Here is a 22,487-nt window from a genome sequence, read left to right on the forward strand (position 1 = left end):
TAAAAAAGCATATTTAATTACTTTAATCTCTGTTCTAATTTATGCTAGAAGGGGAATTAATTAGATATAAATAACATTCTTATAATTATTATTAGAGAAACTAAGAGATGCAAGTGTTTGTAAGCAGTTTTAAGACGTTTTTATGCTAATAATTTTTTTCAAATTCTCTGTTTTGGTCCATAGCAAATAAGTTAGTTTAAAATGATAATAGGTCTATCTAAATACAGTAAAGTAAATTACACAAGATTAACATTAGCGTAAGCAATAATACTGTGCTTATAAATTAAAAAAGGAATTAACTATCTGCTTCTTAAAAAAATAGAAAATATAAATTTGATCTTATAAAATATTTTTCATAAAAAAGCTTAAAAATAAACACAAACGACTTTAAAAACGCACCAACGATTAAAAAATAACCTTTCTTTAAACTTCATTTTTTAGAAGCAGCACAAAATTTAAAACAATTAAATATAAAAAACTTCATTTGACCAATTACAAATTAATTTTACACTGGATTAAATAAAAAATGAAAAACCATTAAAAAAAGAACTGTATAGTACATTTTTTTATTAATATTTTATGTTTTTTTTTTAAATGTTATTCTTTAATAATAATTCAAACATGTGCTCAAACTTATTAATCATAATAAAAAACAAATTTTTAAAAAGGTGCTTTTATTTTAAAGAAAAAAAAACCAAAAACAAAGCAAAAAAAAACAATTCCAACTAAAAGGTTTTTTTTATTATAACGACAAAGTAACTTTACAATCTGTTCAGCACGATAATGAACAATAAGTAAATAAGATCTATTTGAACTAACATTAGTAGTCACAGAACCAGCGGCTGATAAGTTACCGATAACAACGAAACGAAATAGAAGAGCACTCCGTAAGACAAACCATAAAGTCAACTAATTGAAACGATAAGGCAAACCAAGAATATTGTTCCACAGCAATATTGAAAAATCACTGACTGTTCTATCCAGTAAATTGACCACCAAATAATTCGGCAGCCGATCCAAACGATTTTGGTAAAGTACGCCGACCAGAGAAATTTTCTACCGAACGGTTCCCAACAGCGTGCTCTAATTTTTTTTTAAAGTAATTTTCTTGAAAACAAAATTATTTTTTACTTTTTATACGAATTGTTTTTTTAATTTTTTTATTTTATTTTGTTACATTTTTATTTATTTAGAATATGAAAAGGCTTATAAAAATGATAGCCGAATGAAAAAGACAATCCCAAGGAACACAAAAAGCGAGAAACCTTTATCTTAATGATAAAACGAGAAAAAAATATGTAGAGAAAGGGCTTTAAGTAGTTAGTACAGAACGTATATTAAGGCCCACTAGGTTATGGAAACATGATTTTTTTTCTTTTCTATCAAAAGCTTCTGAACACTTCTTTTAAAGTTTCACTTAAACGTAGTTTGAGCAGGAGAATAAATTCAAGATACAATAAATTTACTACAGTCTAATACTGAATAATAATGACGTCAAACATAAAGTTTCTTTAAATCATTTAGCTACATAATTTTTTTTTTAATCTTTTGTAGTATTATCATGAAGGAAATTATTACAGGATAATGAAAAACATTTCCTAAACAAGCTTAAAGAAAATAATCATGGTAACTTGAGCATTTGGTGAAGAGTTATAACACAAAAATTTGTACTGGTTGATAAGAGAATATCTATCGTTTTACTTCCTTGTACTAAGTAAAGGAAAAAAAATCTCGCAGAAAAAAATTTGTGAACTCAAAAAATCTCGGTAACCAGATTTCAACGGAAATATCTATTTTGACTATCCCTGAATCCATTTTGACTATGTACGTGCTATGTATGAACTTATGTATCTCGCATAACTCAAAAACGATTAGCCATGAATGTTGAAATTTTGGATTTAGTATTGTTGTTAACATCTAGTTGTTCACCTTTTGTTTGCAATCGACTGGACCAAAAGTGTCCAAAAAAGGTAAATATTTTAGATTTTAGGCTTTTTCTCAACTGTAGTAATAAGTCCTCATCGAGAGCTTTTCAACGATATACCATAAGTGGTACTTAATTTCATTGGTTCCAGAGTTATAGCCAAATAAAACTTTAATTAATGAAATATTTGGATCTTACAAACAGAAGGCACATTAGTTCGAATCCGATTTCATATACATTTTTTTTAAAATTTAAATATATTGATTTAGTAATAATTAATTATTAACCTATGATTGTAAAAAAAGTTTTAAAATAAATAATAATTGAATAATAACAATAAAAAAAGAAAAACAATCAGAAGTTATTAGTGAAATAAAATTTTATGTACTTTTCACTTTGATTCAAAGATGTTTACAGAGGTTAATAATTATTAATAAATCAATTTAGTTAAATTAAAAAAATAAAATAAAATAAACAAATATATGTATATGAAGTCGGATTCGAACCGATATGTGCATGGTTACAGATTCAAAACGTTCTCACTTACACCACATAATTACTTCAGCGACGTAAAACAAAATTAATATGTAAACTAACATAAAATGTTGATACGGACACCACAAAAAAATGTGATGCAATATGGTGTCCACCACAATGCAACTGATTAACTGCCCACTTTATTAAAGAATTGGATGATCCTATCTCACTTTCAAATGAAATAAGTTTAAATGAAAGCAGAAAAAATTGAGTTATGTGTAATTTAATAAGCGTACAAGGAAAGTCATACAGTATCCACATAAGATTTTTGAAAGTTGTTAAAAAATTTTAAATTCTGGTTTTTTTCTTATAAAATATCTTCCAGTATATAATATCTAATGTATTTTGGATAAATTTGTTTAATATAAATTATATATTTGCTTTTGTTGTGAAGAAATTATGTCGTGTATATTTTCATTTTTTTTATTTTTGATGATATTTTAATAAATATATAAATAAATAAAAAATTACTTTTAAAAATACATTTTGAAAAATAAAAGATAAAATTAGTTTTTCTATTAACATTTAATTTATATTAGGTGCGTTTTGTCTTTCTCTAAGCGTTTTAAACTTAAAAATTTGCTTCCAATTAACAATAGTGGATCAATAATAGTGTAATTTTATTCCTTAATCAATTTTCAATTAATTTTTAATTTGATTTTGGTAATGATTTTCATTTTATTATTTTAATTTTTCTTCAAAAAACTGTAGAAAAACTAATCTAACTTTCCAAAAGTTTGAAACGGTTAATTTAATCTAAAACTACAGATAATCAACGGCATAATCAATAATCTTTTCCCAACTTCTTCGCCCAAGTTGGGCTTTTAACGACAAACGATTTTTCAGCTATTGACAACTGAAATAAAAAGCAAAAAGAAATGCCATTTTAATTTATTTAAACGTGAGAAAAACGTTTATTTTGACACGCTATTCGGTTTCACCCATAACTTGTAAATTGTTGCTTTAATATCGCCCAAATTGATCGAATGGAGAAAAAATGAGTTATTACAAAGTTTTTAAGGCATAATTTTATCATTTTTTTGTTCCGCTGCAACATGTAAAGCCGACTATGGTAAAAAAGTAGCAAAAAAATAGTACTGTATTCTAGTATTCCCAATTTTTTTAACAAAGTTTTTCTGAAATGGACATAAATTAACGAAATTGTTTGTAAAATAAGGCCGCATATAAATATTCGTAAATTGTCCGTTGGTAGATTGAACCAAGTTCTTGTGAAATCTCCAAAATATGAATAATATAAAGGTTTTTGCTAGCCGACATTAAAATTTATAAAAAATTAAATTTAAATATTTTATAATTTTAAAGGTTATTTTTAAAGTTTCTTACTGCACAATACGTACCACAAGTTTAAAACTGCAGTTTATAATTTTTATGTTTAAATTTATAGATTATGTAAAAAAAAAAATTATTCGCATAATTTAGGATATACAAGAGCAACACGGCGTGGAAATTTTAACACGTGCCATTGATATAATAGTAAGGGTAAAGAAAATAGATATTGAGAGGCAAAGTGCAGCAGTGAACAATGAAACCTCTAATGATTTCAGACAGGCTCGTAAAAAAACAACAATAACAATAAAGGGAAGGGTGATATCTTTATTCGCCCGTACCAGTGAAGCAGAGGTAATTCTCATAACACAGACCACTGCCTTCTTTATATATAAACCGCTTATCGTTTCGTCTTATTCAGTGTAGGAATCCCCAACTATATGTAATTACGTTGTCGTATAATCGACATATAGGTCCCTCATAATATTCAACCCTACTTCAAGTTATTTAACAGTTATATGATATGGGTATATTCCATACAGAATAATAGCTGAAGTGAAAGGTTCATATTTCAACCACAAAATATAAAATTAAATTTTAGATTTTTTTGCCATTTTTTTTTATTACCAATTTTATGAGGATTATTTATTAAATGTTGACGATTTAATAGTATTTTTAATAGTAAAGAAAATCGCTAATTAAAAATTTTCGTGGCATCATAGTTCTACAACTATGCTGCAAGAAAGGAAGTATGATAATCAGTCAAAAAATGGGGAAGGGATTTCTCGACGTTTCATGACCTATGAACTCCAAATTGGGGGGTGGATGTAATATTTGTTTAGGTGTGTACATGTGTTGGCGTGTTTGAAGCTTAATAGTTTTTGACTGACAAACCGATTTGGATGAGATTTGGTCGAAAATTCGTGTATATGAGGAGGCAATTTTTTGGTAAAAATTTAAATCAATATCTCCAAGGGGTGGGTTGGGTATTTTCTCAGAGGTCAATTTTCTCAAATTTTGCAAACATAATCTCACTTAACGCTTATTACATTCATGCATGCTTATCTTACCATTTTTTTTTTTTTTTTTTTTGTTGTAAACTGCACCCCAAATTCTATCCAAAATCGAACAAAGTTATTTTTTTATAACTAAATTTTTTTATGACTACGCATAATAGTAGTGCAAACTACCGAAGAAAGTACTTTGGGGGCAATATTGGGAGTACGGGAGCCAATCAAACTCTTTATTTTATTTAAACTTTTAATAATTAAATTTCATCATAATTCACTATCACCCCAAAAAAATCTTATCTAATATTTTTATTGGTTGTGCATTTTTCAGTGGAATCATTTTTCCTTTTTTCTATTTAACATAGTTTATATAGACAAATAAAAAAAACTTCTAAGGGGTTGATTTTAGGGGTGAGGGAGCAGATCCCTCATACCCCAAAATTACTTTTTTTAATTTATTTTTTTTACTTTTTTCTGAAAAAAGTAAAAGAATATCGATCTTTAAAATAATTTTTTTCACGCATCATTAATTTTCCACTACATAAGAATAAATAACCAACAATAGGGAAGTATAAATTTGTTGTCAACTTTTTTTCATACGTAGATTAAATGCATGCTAATAATAGTGTAAAATTAATTAATAACATCTTATTAAGTCATATATTGAAGAAATATAAGTAATTATTGTGTTCTTTTGAGTTAATTATTATATATTTGAATTCGCTTGTAAACTGAGTGTAAATTTTATTTATTTATAAAAAACAAAAAAATAATAAAGATAATTAAGCAATTTTTATTTAAATAGTATATTAAACATTTCTGTTTGTATCTTCAGTATAATGGTATAAAAAACGATTCAGGAATACCAAAGTTTTATTAAGTATTGGAAAAAAGTTACAATTTTACAATTTTATTTTAAGAAAGGCGTACACACAACATTAAATTAAAATTTTTCAAATATAATTGTTTTGTTTTTTTGATTAATTAGATTGGATCACTTAATAGGATGTAAAACAAAGTTTTGAAAAAAAAGATTTTTTTTTTAAATCATTGAAAACTTGTCTTAAGTCTGTGAAAATCAATTCTCCCGTAATCTGATGGCGGAATTTATGTTGCTTTAACCTTTTGAAACTCTGGGAACTATATGGTAAACTTTCAATAAAATTGTATATCCATTTAAATTTATCGTGGAATACACAAAATTAATAAAAATTAAACCGATGAATTAAATATAATCAGTCGTAATTTATTTATATTACATTAGGTATTAATTTTTTTTTTATTATAACGCCCCAGCATTTTTACAATATGTTAGCAAGATAATTGAACAATAAGTAAATAAGATCTATATTTGAACTAACAGTAAGTAGTTCATAGACCTAGCGGCTAGTGTCTTAACGATAACAACGAAATGAAATAAGAACACTCCGTACAGCCAGACCATAAAGTCACCTAATTGAAACGGTAAGGCAAACCAAGAATATCGTTCCTTAGCAATCTTGAAAAATCACTGATCGGGTTATCCAATAAATTGACCGCCAAATATAATTGGGGTGCCGATCCAAAAGATTTTGGTATCGTAGGCTGACTAGAGAGATTTCCTGACGAACAGTTCGCAACTTAAGATCATTATATATGTGGCTGTTGCTTATGTACCAGGGTATGTTTAGCATTTTTTTCAATGGTTTTGTCTGGTAGCGTTCAAGTACGTCAATACTAGAGTTGCACGCTGTACCCCACAATTCAAGCCCGTAAGTACAAACAGGCTTCAAAACTGATTTATAAATCAATAATTTACTTTCTACTGAAAGCTATGTCCTATCAGCCAATACTTGCTTTTAAACTTGAAATTCAATTGTTTCCGCTTAGATTTGATATGTTTCGCCCAAGTAAGTCGTCGGTCAAGATGAAAACCCAAATATTTACAGTCCTGAGATCTCGGAATCGGAACAACGAAGAAGAAACAGGAGGACAGTGTTCTTTACGAAGGGTGATCGTGACGTGCTTTGATTTTGTTTCATTTATTTTTATTTTCCAACATGTAAGCCACGATTCGAGGAGAGTGATATAATCTTGAATAAAACGAGACGGAGTAGCCGGATCCTCGTGGACAGCAAGAATTGCATTGTCGTCAGCAAACATTGCAACTGTCGTAATTCTTCGTTGTAATTTGTCGTAATTGACAAATCAGCCATAAACAGAACATAAAAGATGGGTCCAAGAACGCTTCCTTGAGGTACCCCTGATTGTATAAGGAACAAATCCGTCAAAACCTCTCCATGCATAACCTAAAAAAATGGCAACGGAAGCATAATAAGCCCCTTTCTCATAAGCCGAAGAAGTACTACTGTGTTGAGTTGTACGGAAAAAGTTCCGTTGTTATTTTTTAAGGAATACGCAACTATTCTTTTCAGCATTCTGACTCTATAGGGGAAGACACCCTCCATGTGACGGTTTCGGTCGCTACGCCACCCCCTCTTACCTAGCCCTTATTGGGTTTACCGGAGGTCATCATCAGTACCTCAGCAATGACATCTCTCAGTCAAGCCTCAGCCAGGATGACACCGATGCGAATTCCAGAAGCGATATTCCCATCGGTGTCATTTTAATACAAACTCCAAACAAAACACATCTAGTCAAGTCTCAAACAAGACTGAATAACTTCTTAAGAATTAAGAAACTCAACTCTAATAACCCGAAAGACAAAAATGAGTTCGACACACAACGAATCATAAAATGCAACACGAAAACTCTAACAGAACATAACGATAAAGAGAAATAACGTAACACATCAATAACATGAAACATAACTTGCGAAAAACAAACCAATTTACAATCAAACAGGAATAAAAACCGCAACATATTATTAAACCATAAAAAAGGAAGAATAAAACCAATCATAAATACAAGAAGGAATGTCCAAGCGAAACATCACACCCCTTCAGCGATCCTTTCTATCTCTAAATATGTAATAAAATTTTCGACGATCAATCATTCGGCCCGGGTTTTCCAATTAACACGGAGATAAAGTGTCGACCCGATAATATCAAGACAACAAATGGTCCCCGTGCGCATTAAGTCATACCTAGAACACTCATATATCACACGATAAGCATCGTTCAACAATGCTCATTGCGGACACTATATCAGAGTCCACCAGGCCGAATTTCTGAAGCCTGTGTCGAAAAGCGCCATACCCAGAAAGAAATTACGTCACATACTTGTTCGGGTATACCCAAGAGGTGTCCCGCAAATCAACAAAATTAGTGAAAAGATCATGCGTATAACGCCCACACTCTGTGTCATCCCTTTATTTTCTCCGAAGTCAATTCACCTGACTTCTTAGCTACATAATGCTGTTGCCTCTCAGACGCAATCGAGTCTAACATAACTGAACACAAATATAAATGCAAGGATAAGTTATGATATCTAGCTTTCTAAATGTCGGTTTACGCGATTCATAATTATAATTGCCATTCAATGATTTGACAGCCCATTTTTGTACCTTAAAAACATGTTCCTACTTTTTAAGGGATCCCAAGAGATAAAATAATACTTTAATACGGAGGATAATAATATTTAACAGTGATGACAGTTTAACAGTGATACAGTTTGATTTTGTAGAAAACAAAAACAAATTGTTCATCCAACAAGAACTTTTTTCATCTAATAAAAAACTCAAAAATTTCACTTTAAGGGTAACAGAAATACTATTGTTATTATTAATGGGAATTCTATTGACGTGGCACAATGGGAACGGTTTTGTCCATATTTAAAAAAAAATCCCTTCGGCACGCCAGAAGGCGGAAGTAGATTTCACCGGTGCTAAGTAAGGCTAAGAAAAACTTCAAATTTACTCAATACGGCAATGGTTGCATGTGAAAAAGATTTCACGTGTTTAGCATACGACAAGCCCCAATTTTTTCCACCCTCTGGTCCAATGGTTGGTGATATCAAAAAACTTTACGTAGATAAGTTTTAGGCCTTTATCCAAGGAATAGTAGGAACTTTAAATGAATTCAATATTTTATTTAATAAGAAAATTATAGCGATATTTTTTTTTTTTTTATAAAGCCACCCCATTTCCACCTCCATGGTCCGATTTTCGCCGTTATCGAAATCGGCTGAGATTGTGGGTTGTTATATTTTATGTATAAATTTGAAAGTGACTGGCGCAAAATTACGGCAGTTATCATGTCCACAAGAAAGTGAAATAGATATATATATATATATATAAAGTTTTGAACTGAAGGTGGTTTTGGGGTCTGGGGGATGTGAAACGCGAAGATATGTCGAAATTTTACAGAAGTTGAATCATGGTACTCATTAAAATCGGCAGCTTTCTTATGAAATCTACCTAATTAGATGGATACGATCCATCTAGTAAATAATTTTTGAACTGCTATCGTAGAATTTTCAAATCCTTTTAAATACTGATGTAGTGTAATCATCTGATGTAGTGTAGATACAGTAATTCTTTCGTCTGCGGTTACAATAAACAGCTCAGAAGTTTGAAGCAGATTATTAATAAACTACTATAAATAAATTTTTATCTAAAATGAGAATTTAACTATAACAAAAATATAAACTTTTTATTACATATTTGTCATTAGCTAATAATGTAATCGGTACAAAGATTATTTTATTTATTTATTTTTTTAATAGTTTATGGGTATTCTATTTATATGTAAGCGAAGGCTTGCACGGCTATTTAAAATTTTTTAATGACCTCCTGATGTACAAATATCTTCGAAGGATATCAAAAACATAATAATTTTACCAATTTATTAATTTAAAAATAATTGTATTCGTTATAATCCATATACTTTATAACTTTTTAATGATATGTATTCTGTCACTTGTAATAGTTAAGAAATACGATCTTAAATAAACGATTATACTTAAATTATAAAGAGTTTTCAATTAACAAAAAGTAATTGAAATTATTTATTGTAAATCCTTTATAATTTATCGCATAGTTTGAGTGTGTTTATACATGAGAAATGACCATATGCAGGATGTCATACCACATGGTTTGTAGTAATTTAACTGAGAATGTTAATAATTTATGGTTATGGTACAGAATCTGTGGACACCTGTTACCCACTAGTCTGACCTACAGTTTCGAATGTTCCTCCCGTTCATTGATATATTTTCTTCTATTCACACAAACATTCTTTCGACCCTACGTGATTTTCTTCAAACTTTTATAGGAAGTTATTCCGGAAGTCCTTAATGATTGTTCTCATAGAAAAAATACATTTTTTTTTGAGAGGTATATCACATTTAAAGTCGTAAATTTTATCATTTCTTTCAGTGGTGAAAATAGTTATAAAGGAATTTCTGACAGCGTAATAATTAAGTTTCAATGCAAATACGATCATAATATTTAGCTAGAGAGAGACAACCCCATTTCTATTCTTTCTCTCCAAAAATACCTATTTTCATTCGTTCACGTTTAACTGATTTTTATGCCACCTTTTTTTTATGGTCTCATATGTCTTGGAACAATTACTCTTATTCATTAAATTTCTACGAGTAAAATTTCAATATTTAGTAAAGTTGCAAACTGATGATTAAAACTGAAAGGTACTCAATGATGAGAAAACTCCAAGATAAGAATTCTAAATCGAGTAAACTTGTTTGTAATAATTTTTGCGTTCGTTTTTGAGTATTTATATCACTGTAAATCCAAAACAGCTGTATCAATTTATTTTTAAAAAAATAGTTACCATATATTGCCCATCAGGCTGGACTAATTGTAACTCATCGCAAATCAGTTGTTTAACAGTTGATTTCGAAATCGAATGTTGTTAGGTTCAAATCCTAGTAAAACTGTTTTGCTTTTATACGGATTTAAATACTAGACAGCAGACACCGGTGTCTGCTGTGGTTGGGGTTTAATTAACTACACATCTCAGGAATGGTCGACCTGAGTCCCTGCAAGATTACACCTCATTTACAAGTCGTATATACTCGTATCATCCTAATCTCATTGGGTCGTGGTGGGGATTGCTAATTGTTCACTAGTTGAACAGATTACGAAGTACACGTTAGGAAAGTAAAACAAAAAGAAATAGTTATTAAACAATCAGTTACAATCACGTAAATTAGTCACTTGTCTGAGTAAAAAAAAAAATTAGACTGGTTTTCTACAAGCTGTACAAACAGTATTAGTTGAAAGTCTATTAGGATGCATATCAAATTAAATTTGTCTTGAAAGAGATATTGTGGATGACAAATTGTGATATAAAAATAAAATATACGATTAATGATTTAAATAATGCTGAAAATTTAAATATAAATAACTCATATTCGAACAAAAATACATAAAATAAAAATGATTGACAATTAGAATACGCCTACCTCTCTCTGTAAATAAAAATATTTAAATACACACATACAAAATATGAAATTATTGTTTTAATAAAAACTTTTCTTTCTGTTTTATAATTCATTCATATACAATCATGAGCGCTTCCATAGCGATCTCTACTTCATCAGAAATTAAAAATTACAAAACTAAAATTAAAAACTATAAATGTAGGAATGTTATTCTATTGCTAGGGTGTTTTATTATAAAAAAAGTTACTGAAAAAAAGCTTCTGCCTTTACGAGTATAGTTGGGCGAGAAATTAGCGTCGTTCCCAATAGCTGCTATTTTAAAGCGGCTCTCTAACATAAATTTCCATTTTTTTTTTTATATTTTTAGATTTAATTACTCTTAAACTGCTTTTATTGCACATATTAAAACTATTTTTTGATCACTAGGGTTTAATTAACAACTGTGGTCGTTAGTAATAATCAGTATTAATTTACAGTTTATAAAGTTGTAGTCATATAATAATATTAATAAAAATTTGGTCGCTTGCAATACGTTTTTTTCTTATTTGCACAAACACACGCATGCACACACACACACACACACACACACACACACACACACACACATTATCGAACCATATGCATCAGTTTTCAGTTTCCAATGGCAATAAATTTAATATTGTAAAAATATTTTTTTATTTACAAGACCAAATTTACAAGAATATTCAGTAATAAACTTTTTTTTTAACAAATTCGCAGTAGAAAAACACAGCCAAGCGGAAATATTAAGGAAAGAATGTTTTACTAAGCTAGGCTTGTTGATAGCGTAAGCTCTCTCACCATTTATACGTATTCCGTTTATACGATATATGATTTATTAGATTTTTCAAGCCAAAAATCACAAGAGATCACGAATTCTATTCCTTAATTAACGTCCTAAAAATTTCAGTACGACCTTTTTTTGTTATAAACTGGTACGAATAAACCGTTTTTAAATAAAATTCAAGTTTTTAGATTTTTTTTATTTTATTCAAATTATCTTACACCAGTTTGTTCAAAATTAAATTTTCAACAAGTTTTGTTTAAAGGTTTTAAGTGTTTATTACCCGTTTAACAAAGTTATTTTACGTCAAACATAAAAATCGGGATTTTTTACTCCAATTTATTGGTTTTCGCCCAAGATTTTCCAAAACTTACTGCAGATACGGTTCTGGGGCCTAGTTTATTGGATTTTTTTTAGAACAAAGACCATAAGAAATCACTAATTTTTCTCCTTAATTAATGTCCTAAAAATTTCAGTACGACCTCATTTCACTGGGGTAGCCGAAATCTGAGCGTAATATTTCACTAGCAGTAACTCACAAACGAATCATTTTAGGACTTATGTTTATATGAACTTTTTCCATTATTTTCACGAGTAGAATAGGTTATGAAAGTCCCGGGAGAACTTCGTAATACACCTGTGTGTATACATATATATATATATATATGCACATTGACTTTATACATGACTGTATACATTGACTTTTTTTATTAATAGAAAGTACTTAATCGGTTAATGATAAGAACTAATAATGATTAGTAGTTTTATGACTTTTTTAAGTAACAGATTACGTCAATGGATCATAAATTTTAATTTCAATTTCCAATTTTATTTAACTTAAACTTTTAAACAGTATTAATCAGAACAAATAAAACTTAAGATTATTTGTCTGAAATTTTATTTTTATAGCTGTTATTGTAAAAGAAAGATTACAATACGCTAAACATTATACATAATTTTGAATTTAAGTTAGGTTTTCATTTTAATGGAAAGTAAATTACGACAACTGAAAGAGAAATTTGGAAATTGAAATATGGAAAGTTACATTCATAATATATACCTTTCATTTTAATTGGAAGCTATATTTTACATTGTAATTGGAAAACAGTGTATTTATTTTATTAATTTAGCTTTGTAAATTTTGAAGGAATTATATTTTGATAAACTATGTAAATCTGTAAAAATATTGTATAAAAAATCTTTTGTTGATTTATTTTATATTCGTATTTCCCTACCGGCAATTAATTATGTAAAATATAAACAGTAAGTATTACTTGAAGTTATGTAGAAAATTTATATTTTTTTAAAATTAATTTTACTTTAATAAGTAGATTACTACAACATATTTTTACGTAAGTAGAAATTATCAAAATTTCTCCAGAATGGCAAAGGATAAAACTAATCCTAGACCCAAACGACAAAAAATATTCTTAACTGCGTCTTTATAGATTACTTACAAATAAAATTTATCTTTATTAATTTAGGTAAAAATTTATCTTAAAAAACATTTTTTTTTTCAAAAAAGAAAATCATTTCCAGTTAGGAGAATATATAAATAGTGTTTGTGATACATTATTTTTATTTTGTAGAGGAAAACCCTTTTTTCCAGATAATTAAATTGGTAAACTTTATAAACCGATGACTTATTTTTTAAATATTTTTACGCCAGCTTAAAGAAAATAGGCTTTCTAATTATAACATATAGATTTTAAATCGATCAAAAACTTTACATTTTACAAGTATAAATTGAAGGCAAAAGTAAAGAAATGTCCCGCATTCCAGTTAACCTTAGAACGCGCTCGATAGTTGTCGCTTTGCGTTATTCCTCTATAATTTTTCCAGTATTTTTAACTACTGGCACGTTTATCGGCATTTTAGTCTATCGTAAATGGTTTTTTATAAGGGTACGTTATTGTTCAAAATACGGGTATTTAAAAATAAAAAAAAAGATTAAAAAGTGGAAAAAATGTTTTCAATTTTTTTTTAATTTTACATTTATACAGTTAGCGCAAAAGACATATAGTAGTAACGATTTTCCAAACCTTAATTTAAAGTCGAGTAGAAAAAATTCGAACAAGAATGAAAAGAAAGTTACAACTGAAGATTGAAAAGGTACTTATGTTTTTAGTGCGCTTTTTAATACTAGTTTATTAAGACGTGTTTTAAAGAATTTCTTAAAATGTGCTTGCATACATATTTTTTATGATTTTCATTACGAAAATCTAATTTTTACTTTTACCATGAAATAAAATGTTTCTCATTAAGTGTACAGTGGTACATACTGACATGGAAACCATTTTACTATTTAAAAAAAAAAAATTATTACGTTTTTGTATTTAATATCGTATTAACATTTACACGACAATTCTATAAATAAATTTAACATTAATTTTTGTAATTAAAAATATAATAAATTATCCGACATAAACTTTATGACATATTTGTACAAGTATTGAAATACTAGTAACATTTTGTTGCCTACGCTGTTTTTATTAAAATTCATGTACAAACATTTCATAATTAAAAATTAAATTATGTTTTTAAGGTAACTGTATTTCATTTATCGTTCATATTGATAAGATAGTAAACTCAATAATTTATTAAATAGTCAGATCGTAAAACTGGATTGTAAACATTGCTCAACATGATAATTTAATTAGAATTTTTTCTTTCTTTTTTTTTTTTAATAAAGAGACGAATTATTATTTTTATTTTTAAAAAGAACAGATCAATTTACATTTATTATTATTAATTTTACTGATATAGTTAACGTTATCAAATTTATTATTTTATTAATTAATGTGACATCTCTCATTAGTTTTGCGTTTGTCATTCCTTCCATACATAGAGAAAAAGCACCTTTAATTAAGGGAAAACGGATATGTAATGAAAATTATTACTAAAATATAGGATTTAAACTAATTTGTAAACTACCATCCTAAATATTTAGGGTAGATCAACATACTATTTAATTAATTCATTTAATAATAAAAACATATTTTTGTTATAAAAACCTGTAAAATTTGTTTTCTTTTTATTAACTCAAAAACAAATTTTAAAAAACTCTAAAAAACAAATTTTTATTAAATAGAAAATTTGATTTACTATTAAGAAACTACAACAAAGTCCTACAACTGTGGGCTGTTTCTGATGCAGGGTTTACAAAGAGAACTTAATTTAAAATATTTATTATTTTACTTAAATAAATACTATTTTTTGTTTATTTAATTCAATGATTCTAACTAAAGCGCGCGCATACCGTATTTAATGGCGATGGTCAGCACTAACTAAACTAAAGTAATTTCACAACTTACAAAGAACAGATTTCTCTTGTACGGTCGGCGGATTTGTGTAGCCGCGAGGCTTAACGCACGGTACCAAGTAGACCGGCCGATCGAGTTCAAGACCTAACCAGTCCTGTGTTACTTTTTACACTTTAAATATTGTTCATAAATTTAATTCTACTTCTCACCTGTGACGTCACAACATAGCAGTAGCTGGAACATTTTTTGGGGAGGGGATGCGATTTTGCAAAACTTTTTCTGCAAATATTGTTATTTTTTAATTGTTAACAAATGTGCCTAAAAAAATATGATCTTAATTTGACGAAATCTCGAGATACTGAGGATAACCTTGCTCTACACCTCACCTCCTTGACCTTTTTAGTATAATATTTAATGGCATCAATGCTCCATTTATAGGACTGGAAATAATCTGACCAAGTTTGGTCAAAATCGATCTAGTGGTTCTGGAGATGTAAGGTGATTTAGAGGCAAACACCGAACACACATAAGAACATTAACATCCGGAAAATTTAAATTTTCATTTTATAAATTTTTATAAAAAAAATTTTTTTTATAAATCGTTTCATAAAAATTTTTATGACTAGCACTAGATAGGGAATCTTGGAGAGCTGCATCAAACCAGTCAAATGACTGAAGCCAAAAAAAAAAAAAAATTTTATAAAAAAAAAATTTATAATCAATTTTATTAAAACTGGGAATTTTCCTAAACGTCATTTTATAATTTATTTCATTTTATAAGTTATTTAAAGTCAATAATACAAATTATTTAATTTTTTCTTATATATAGTCAGAATATTATGTAGATTTTGTAATTAATCATATAATTACCATTATGAAAAAGGAAATGACCGCATCCCATAATTCTTGATGAAGTATAACTTTCTAGGACTGTTAAGATTTATGTAAAAAAATATGTAACTATTAGAAAACAGTGTGAACCCAGGAATACTTAGTTACTAGTAATAAAATTTCTGAATTGAAAAGAAACTGACAACCTACCGCATAACTTTTGGGAAAAATGTCCTATAAGGGGTAGCAAACAGAGAAGAACGACTGAAAGAATAGACAAATTAAATTTACGAAGTCTTGGTATCGAATGAAAATTTCCATGAAAAATTAGGCTACAATTTTTTACTCTCTAATTTTTTATTAGGTTCGAATTCAGGTTCTGAATGAAATTATTCATAAGTCACAACTAACCCGTCTCAAAACTAAAAGTTTTGTTTATATAGTACAGTAAATTATTAAATTCCTAATATCTCCGTTTGTTCTCGAACGATTTATAACAAACAAAAATCTGGAAATAACAATTGCTAAGATATAAATTTACAACACTCTCCAAAATATTTCAAGATTTTTTTGGGAAGGATAAAAAAAGGTTTTTTCAGGACAAATATTTTTAGATTAAGGAATTAAAATTATATTACTCATAATGTATTTGTAACTGATAAAGAAATAATATTATAATTTAATTACATAATTCTATATTAAATTTCTCAAGATTTAACTGCTTAAGAAAATAATAAAAAACATTATATTGTTATTTATTTTCATAACAATTTTATTTCCTGTAGTAAATAAGTACAGGTCGACACCTAAATACTGTTACTTAATGATGGATGATACTTAATTACTCATGAAAATATTCTATGCATAATAATGATTATTTAATACATTATTATTTATTTATATATATTTATTGATAAAAGAAATTCATAATTAAATAAAATAAATATAACTAAATCTTTTGAATGATAACAGACCATGATTGTCATGTGTGAACTATTGCTGTCTAGATACACGGAAAAATACAAAATAATTATTATTAATTTAAAAAGCTTTAAAAGAAATTTGTGTAGGTAATTAATTTTTTTTTTTTTGCAAAAAAAAATAACACTTGTTATGGAAACAAAAATTGATGTATTATTTAAAAAAAGTCATGGTACACCTAATTTAATTCATAAAATATGAGATATAGTGTATTAATTTACGTCCGTGACATCTCAGTAGCGAGTTAGATACATTAGTACCGTGGGACAGACGGTTTGAACAACTGCGACAGCAGTAAAACAATTATATAAAATTTTCACCTGCCTTTGTTTAATTCTGATAAGCCTGTGTTAATATTTGAACTTCGCTTGCTAACAAGTTTATGTCATCCACGTGTATTCAGTGTGTTCATTTGCTTCTATGATTTCTTCTTGTAGTATAAAATAATATGATAACATTATATAATTGGCGCAATTTATTTTTTTATTGTATTCTTTTTAATTTTTGTCATGCAACCGTTATAAAAATTATTTATCACAAACGATAATGAAATGTTTTTTTTTGTTATATTCAATTTTATATTCTAAAAAAAACGCTTTTATTAATTTAAAGAAAAATCTTTCATTATTAATTATAAAGAACAGTACTGAATCGAACAAAGATTCAGTACTGTTCTTTATAATACAATGATAACACCATATCTGTAGATATTTCTAATAACTACAATAAAAATATAATTAAAAAAAAAATATGCTTGTTACATTTCAAGAAACTGTTTTAAATTATTTTTCTATGCCCCAAATCATCAACTTCAGTTTTTCAACCCCTTTTTGATATTATACCCAATTGTCTCTCTTTAGGAGGATTTACTTTGTTTTTTGAAATAATTTTTCATATATTTTTTAAACTTTTTTAAGAAAAGATATGACAGGAATTCTACGGCTAGATGTTTATCCTTCTTGAAACCGTCTTTAAATCAGAATTATCGTCAATATGCGTTTATATATATTCTTTTCTTCCAAAAAGTACTGCTATAACGTTTTGTTCGGCTGCCTTTTTAAATAAGCTCCAACAAAAACAAACATAAGCTCCAAAATAAATCAAACAAAACCAGCGGAAATGACTTGCTTATAATGACTATAAACCAATTTAATTGGTTTATAGTCTAGTTTTTGTTTCAGCTGAAGAAAAAATCTAGTTTTTTCACAATTATTTAATTTTACGTTTTTTATTCATGATTTTTTTGTCATGAGGAATAATACAAATTAGGCCACTTCGATTACCGGGAATAATGGGTTATGACATGGGGAAGAAATCTAAAAGTAACGGAAAAAATGTAAAATTTACCAAATATCCTTAAAGATTAATATCGTATTTTTAATCCAAAAACATTTAAATTTCCAAAATATTTTAAAACTATTCTTCTTAAATAGTTAACAGTTAACAAATTTTAAAAATAATGACAAACTTTCTACGGCTTCTTAGTTGTAAAATTTTAATCTTAACGAGAATCGCCTCATTATTAGCTTTTTCCGAAAATTTTCATTCGGATATGCAAGAACATTATCTAATTCAAGGGAAGGGGATGCATAATTAAAAATTATTACAAAAAAGCAAAAACATTTAAAGACATACTTAGACGTGCTTAGATAATTATTCAAATTTTTACGCAAATACATTAAGCGCACTTGAAAACAAACCAGATCACATTTCATTCTAATTTTCTTCTTACTAAATATGCTGCAACGTATCATACTTCCTTTAACTCGAAATAATCAAGAAATTGCTGTATATATATATATATATATATATATTACTCCTACACATATAATATGTTATTTAATAATATTAATAATAATAACACCTTAGTATTTTTATTTTATTTCACCTAAGTATTTTTACCACCGTAAGGCATTACTTCAAAGGATGAATAAGGATAAGTATGAATGTAAATGAAGTGTAGTCTCGTACAGTCTTAGGTCGACCATTCCTAAGATGTGTGCTTAATTGAAAAACAATCACCAAGAACACCAGTATCCACAGTCCAGTATTCAAATCCGTATAAAAGTAAATGCCTTTACTAGGATTTGAACCGTATCACTCTCAACTTCAAAATCGGTATTTAAAACCAGTAAAAGCGTTCTCACGCAAGAAATATCCTATATTCGTCTCAGCTAGAAACAGAATACAAACATATTACTTAGTCACAAATTTCAATTATTATACAAATTATTGGAAATCATACGCATATCCCTTGGCATTTCTTCCCAATAGGTTGTGAAACTGAAATATAATTCTATTTTAATATAAGGAATTCACATTGGTTATATACTTATTTTAACGAGAAGGATGAGTGGGTGAAATGAGAGATGAAAAATTCCAAACCCTTACCGGGAACTGATCCCGACCAGTTAACTTAAAAGCCAGCTATATATAAATTTTCCAAATCTAACATGGTTAAAAAAAAACTTACGATTTTCGTAAAAATATGTCAAAAAACTGAAACACCATATAATGATGTATCATTTAAGAGTGTGTGGTGTAATTATTGGGAGTAGGCTTTTTAATTCAAAGGTTACAGATTTGGTTGCCCTCAAAAATATCTTACGAAGAAATAAATAATGGTTTTTCCTGTTGGGAGAATTAAAAGTTACTATGACAGTCTCCCACATATGCCTCATACTTAGTGTGGGCTATAAAACGAGGCAGTTATGTCTAACTTACTATGCTACATTTTCCTGGTACAGAAATTTTTGTTTAATGGCAATTATTATAAAACATGACATTTAATTAATATCTTCAAATAATTTTCTAATTTAAAATAACTTTTTACTTACAATGCTTAAGAGGGATGAATATAAAGCTAATACAGGCTACATCTGACTAACTTTTGGAAAGTTGCCATTGTTGAGAAAATACTCTGCTTTCTATTCGTAGATAAGCTAAAGCATACGGAATGACTTGGCTAAATGGAAAAAACTTAAGAAAAATAATAGAATAGTTTAAAATAATAATTATTTAATGTTAATTATTATTTAATATAAGGAATATTTATAATGAGGCATCTACTGCTAGAATATATATATAATTACTAAAAAAAAAAAAAAAAAAAACAGGATTGAAATTATGTTTAACTAAGATAATTTAATGAAATCGATTTTTTAAATGTGATTTTATTTACTGAAATTTAATTCTTATTTTATTTCCTTATGCTTCCAGCCTGGTACGCCTTGAAACATTCTAAAAATATTTTGGAACCATTTTGTTGTAATTAGTTCAGAACATTTATAAATAAAAGTAATCATTCGTTATTTCTATTTATTAATAAGATATTTATTTATTTATTTACAAAGTAACAACAGGCTTACGACCTCTTACATCCCAACCCCGTAGGGGGAAGACACCCACCTTGTGACGTTATACGCCCTCTTACAGCAACTAGATAATAAATGAATTTTGTAGCGTGTGAAAAATGCCATGCCTGACCGAGATTCAAATCCCGGACCACCGAATGAAAGGCCGAGACGCTACCACTCCGCCACGGAGATCAGTGAGATATTATTAATATTTAACAACATAAATGTTCCTTCTGTTTTCTATCCTAACGCAAGTCAACGGCACATTCGTTGTGTTTTCTTCGCAACTCTAATTTTATTGTACTCTCCATGCTTCTTAAACATTTTTTTCTATATTGGAAGGCTCTATCAATTAAACAAAATCCTCTTTTCCTTTTATGTCTCCCGAGAAAAGATACCTAAAATAACAATGTTTTTCAGTTACGTTCCACTATTATAGATAACAGGTGAAAAAAGGAGTAGATAAGACAAGAAAGACAGAATATGACTTCCTCTCCTGCAAGGACGTGAAACACAAGGTCGGCTGATCCCTAAAATTTTAAAATTATATAGAATAATTAGCGTAACATTATATTCTTCGTAGCGTAATAATAAATGAACGATTTCATAAAAAAAAGTTTCTAGAATTTTCTAATCTGTCTAAAAAATATTATGGTTCATATTCATATTCTAAGTCCATATATAAAATAGTCATTACAAGTGATTACTGTAATTTACATAATTTGGGTTGAAATAAAAATGAAGTTGCTTAATCTAAAAAAAACCTTATAAAATGTTGAAAATATTAACCATTCATCATTAGACCAAAATGGTGAGTTACAAATTCAGCTATTATTATTCGAAATGTTTCATTATATAAGCCCTACATTAACTATTACTAATTATTTAAAGTCAGAAAAATAATTACATTTAAAGTGATCTGATAAATAAAACCTTTCGACAAAACTGAAATTTAAATTTTCATAAAATTTTAGCTTAACGTGAATGTCCGATTCACTAATTTATTCCAGTTACTGGGATAATTAATGGCACTGCTCTGATAATTAATGGAAAATTATAGAATATAACTGATCGGGCTTTCGCTAGGTTTTACAATATTGCTATGTTGACTACAACATATATGATTAATCTTATAGATATTTATTGGTCTGTATTAGCAAACCTACAGGATTCTCAGACCACTGCTAACTATTTTACACACATTTTCTGACTAACTTATTAAGATTACTTATATTAAAAAATAAAGAATAAAACAGAATCTCAATTCAGTTTTTAATAAATGTTTTTCTAATTAGACATTTTTACTTAAAAGATAATAAAATTATAGAATATCGAAGAAAAAATGTATAATAAAAAATAAAACTGGTTTGTAAATTTGTAATTAAATATAATACAAAAAGGAACAAAAAATAAAGCAGATAAGACTAATAACTTACAAAATAGAAAATCAGTGTATGGTAAAGCTGAATTAGACATTCGTTAAAAAGTTTTTTCTATCATCATTAATTAATTTAGCCTCATTCACATCCACTATTAAATTTAAAAATGAAGAATTTTCAAACATAAAAAAAACCGGAGCATCCTAAGGAAATTTTAAAAAGTTTCATAAAAAGGTTTTGCAAGAATAAATGGATTTAAGTTAATTTTAACTTAAATTTAATTTAAAGTTAATTTTTTAATTTTAAGTGCCACTTTAAGGTGGATTCGTATGAAGGAAGAAAACGCAAAATATTTAAATGTAGACTTAATTCAGAGTTTCTAATGTAGGCACGAGAAATCATTTCGGGATTAAGGGACTTTTGAAAGAAAAAATATAATTCAAAATCGGTACAGTGGTTGATCTACTTCGCATACATATTTGGCAATTTACACACTTATAAACAGTACACTTTACAAACATCTAACAGTAACTGGTATAATTGGATCGTGAAATAATTATCTGAAAATGGTTGAAACTAATTACAGAATATTAGTAATTGTAGCTTTCGTTAGGTTTTACAATACACCATACCTAATGCAACATATATAATTTATTTTATCAATATTTATTGATCTAGTTTCTATACCTAACATCTAGTTGACAAAATCTATCTTACTGACCTAGTTGGCATGCGGCAACTCAGTTACACGCCTCCGATACTGCATGCTGTT

General features: G+C 27.9%; 1 protein-coding gene across 1 annotated transcript in view; it reads left to right on the forward strand.

Annotated features, from left to right (window-relative positions):
* Window positions 1-22,487, forward strand: part of Ptx1 (pituitary homeobox homolog Ptx1) — a 173,815-nt gene that overhangs the window by 53,895 nt on the left and 97,433 nt on the right. The window lies entirely within an intron of this gene.

Source organism: Lycorma delicatula, chromosome 3, assembly GCF_047948215.1.
Source record: "Lycorma delicatula isolate Av1 chromosome 3, ASM4794821v1, whole genome shotgun sequence".
Lineage (NCBI taxonomy): Eukaryota > Metazoa > Arthropoda > Insecta > Hemiptera > Fulgoridae > Lycorma > Lycorma delicatula.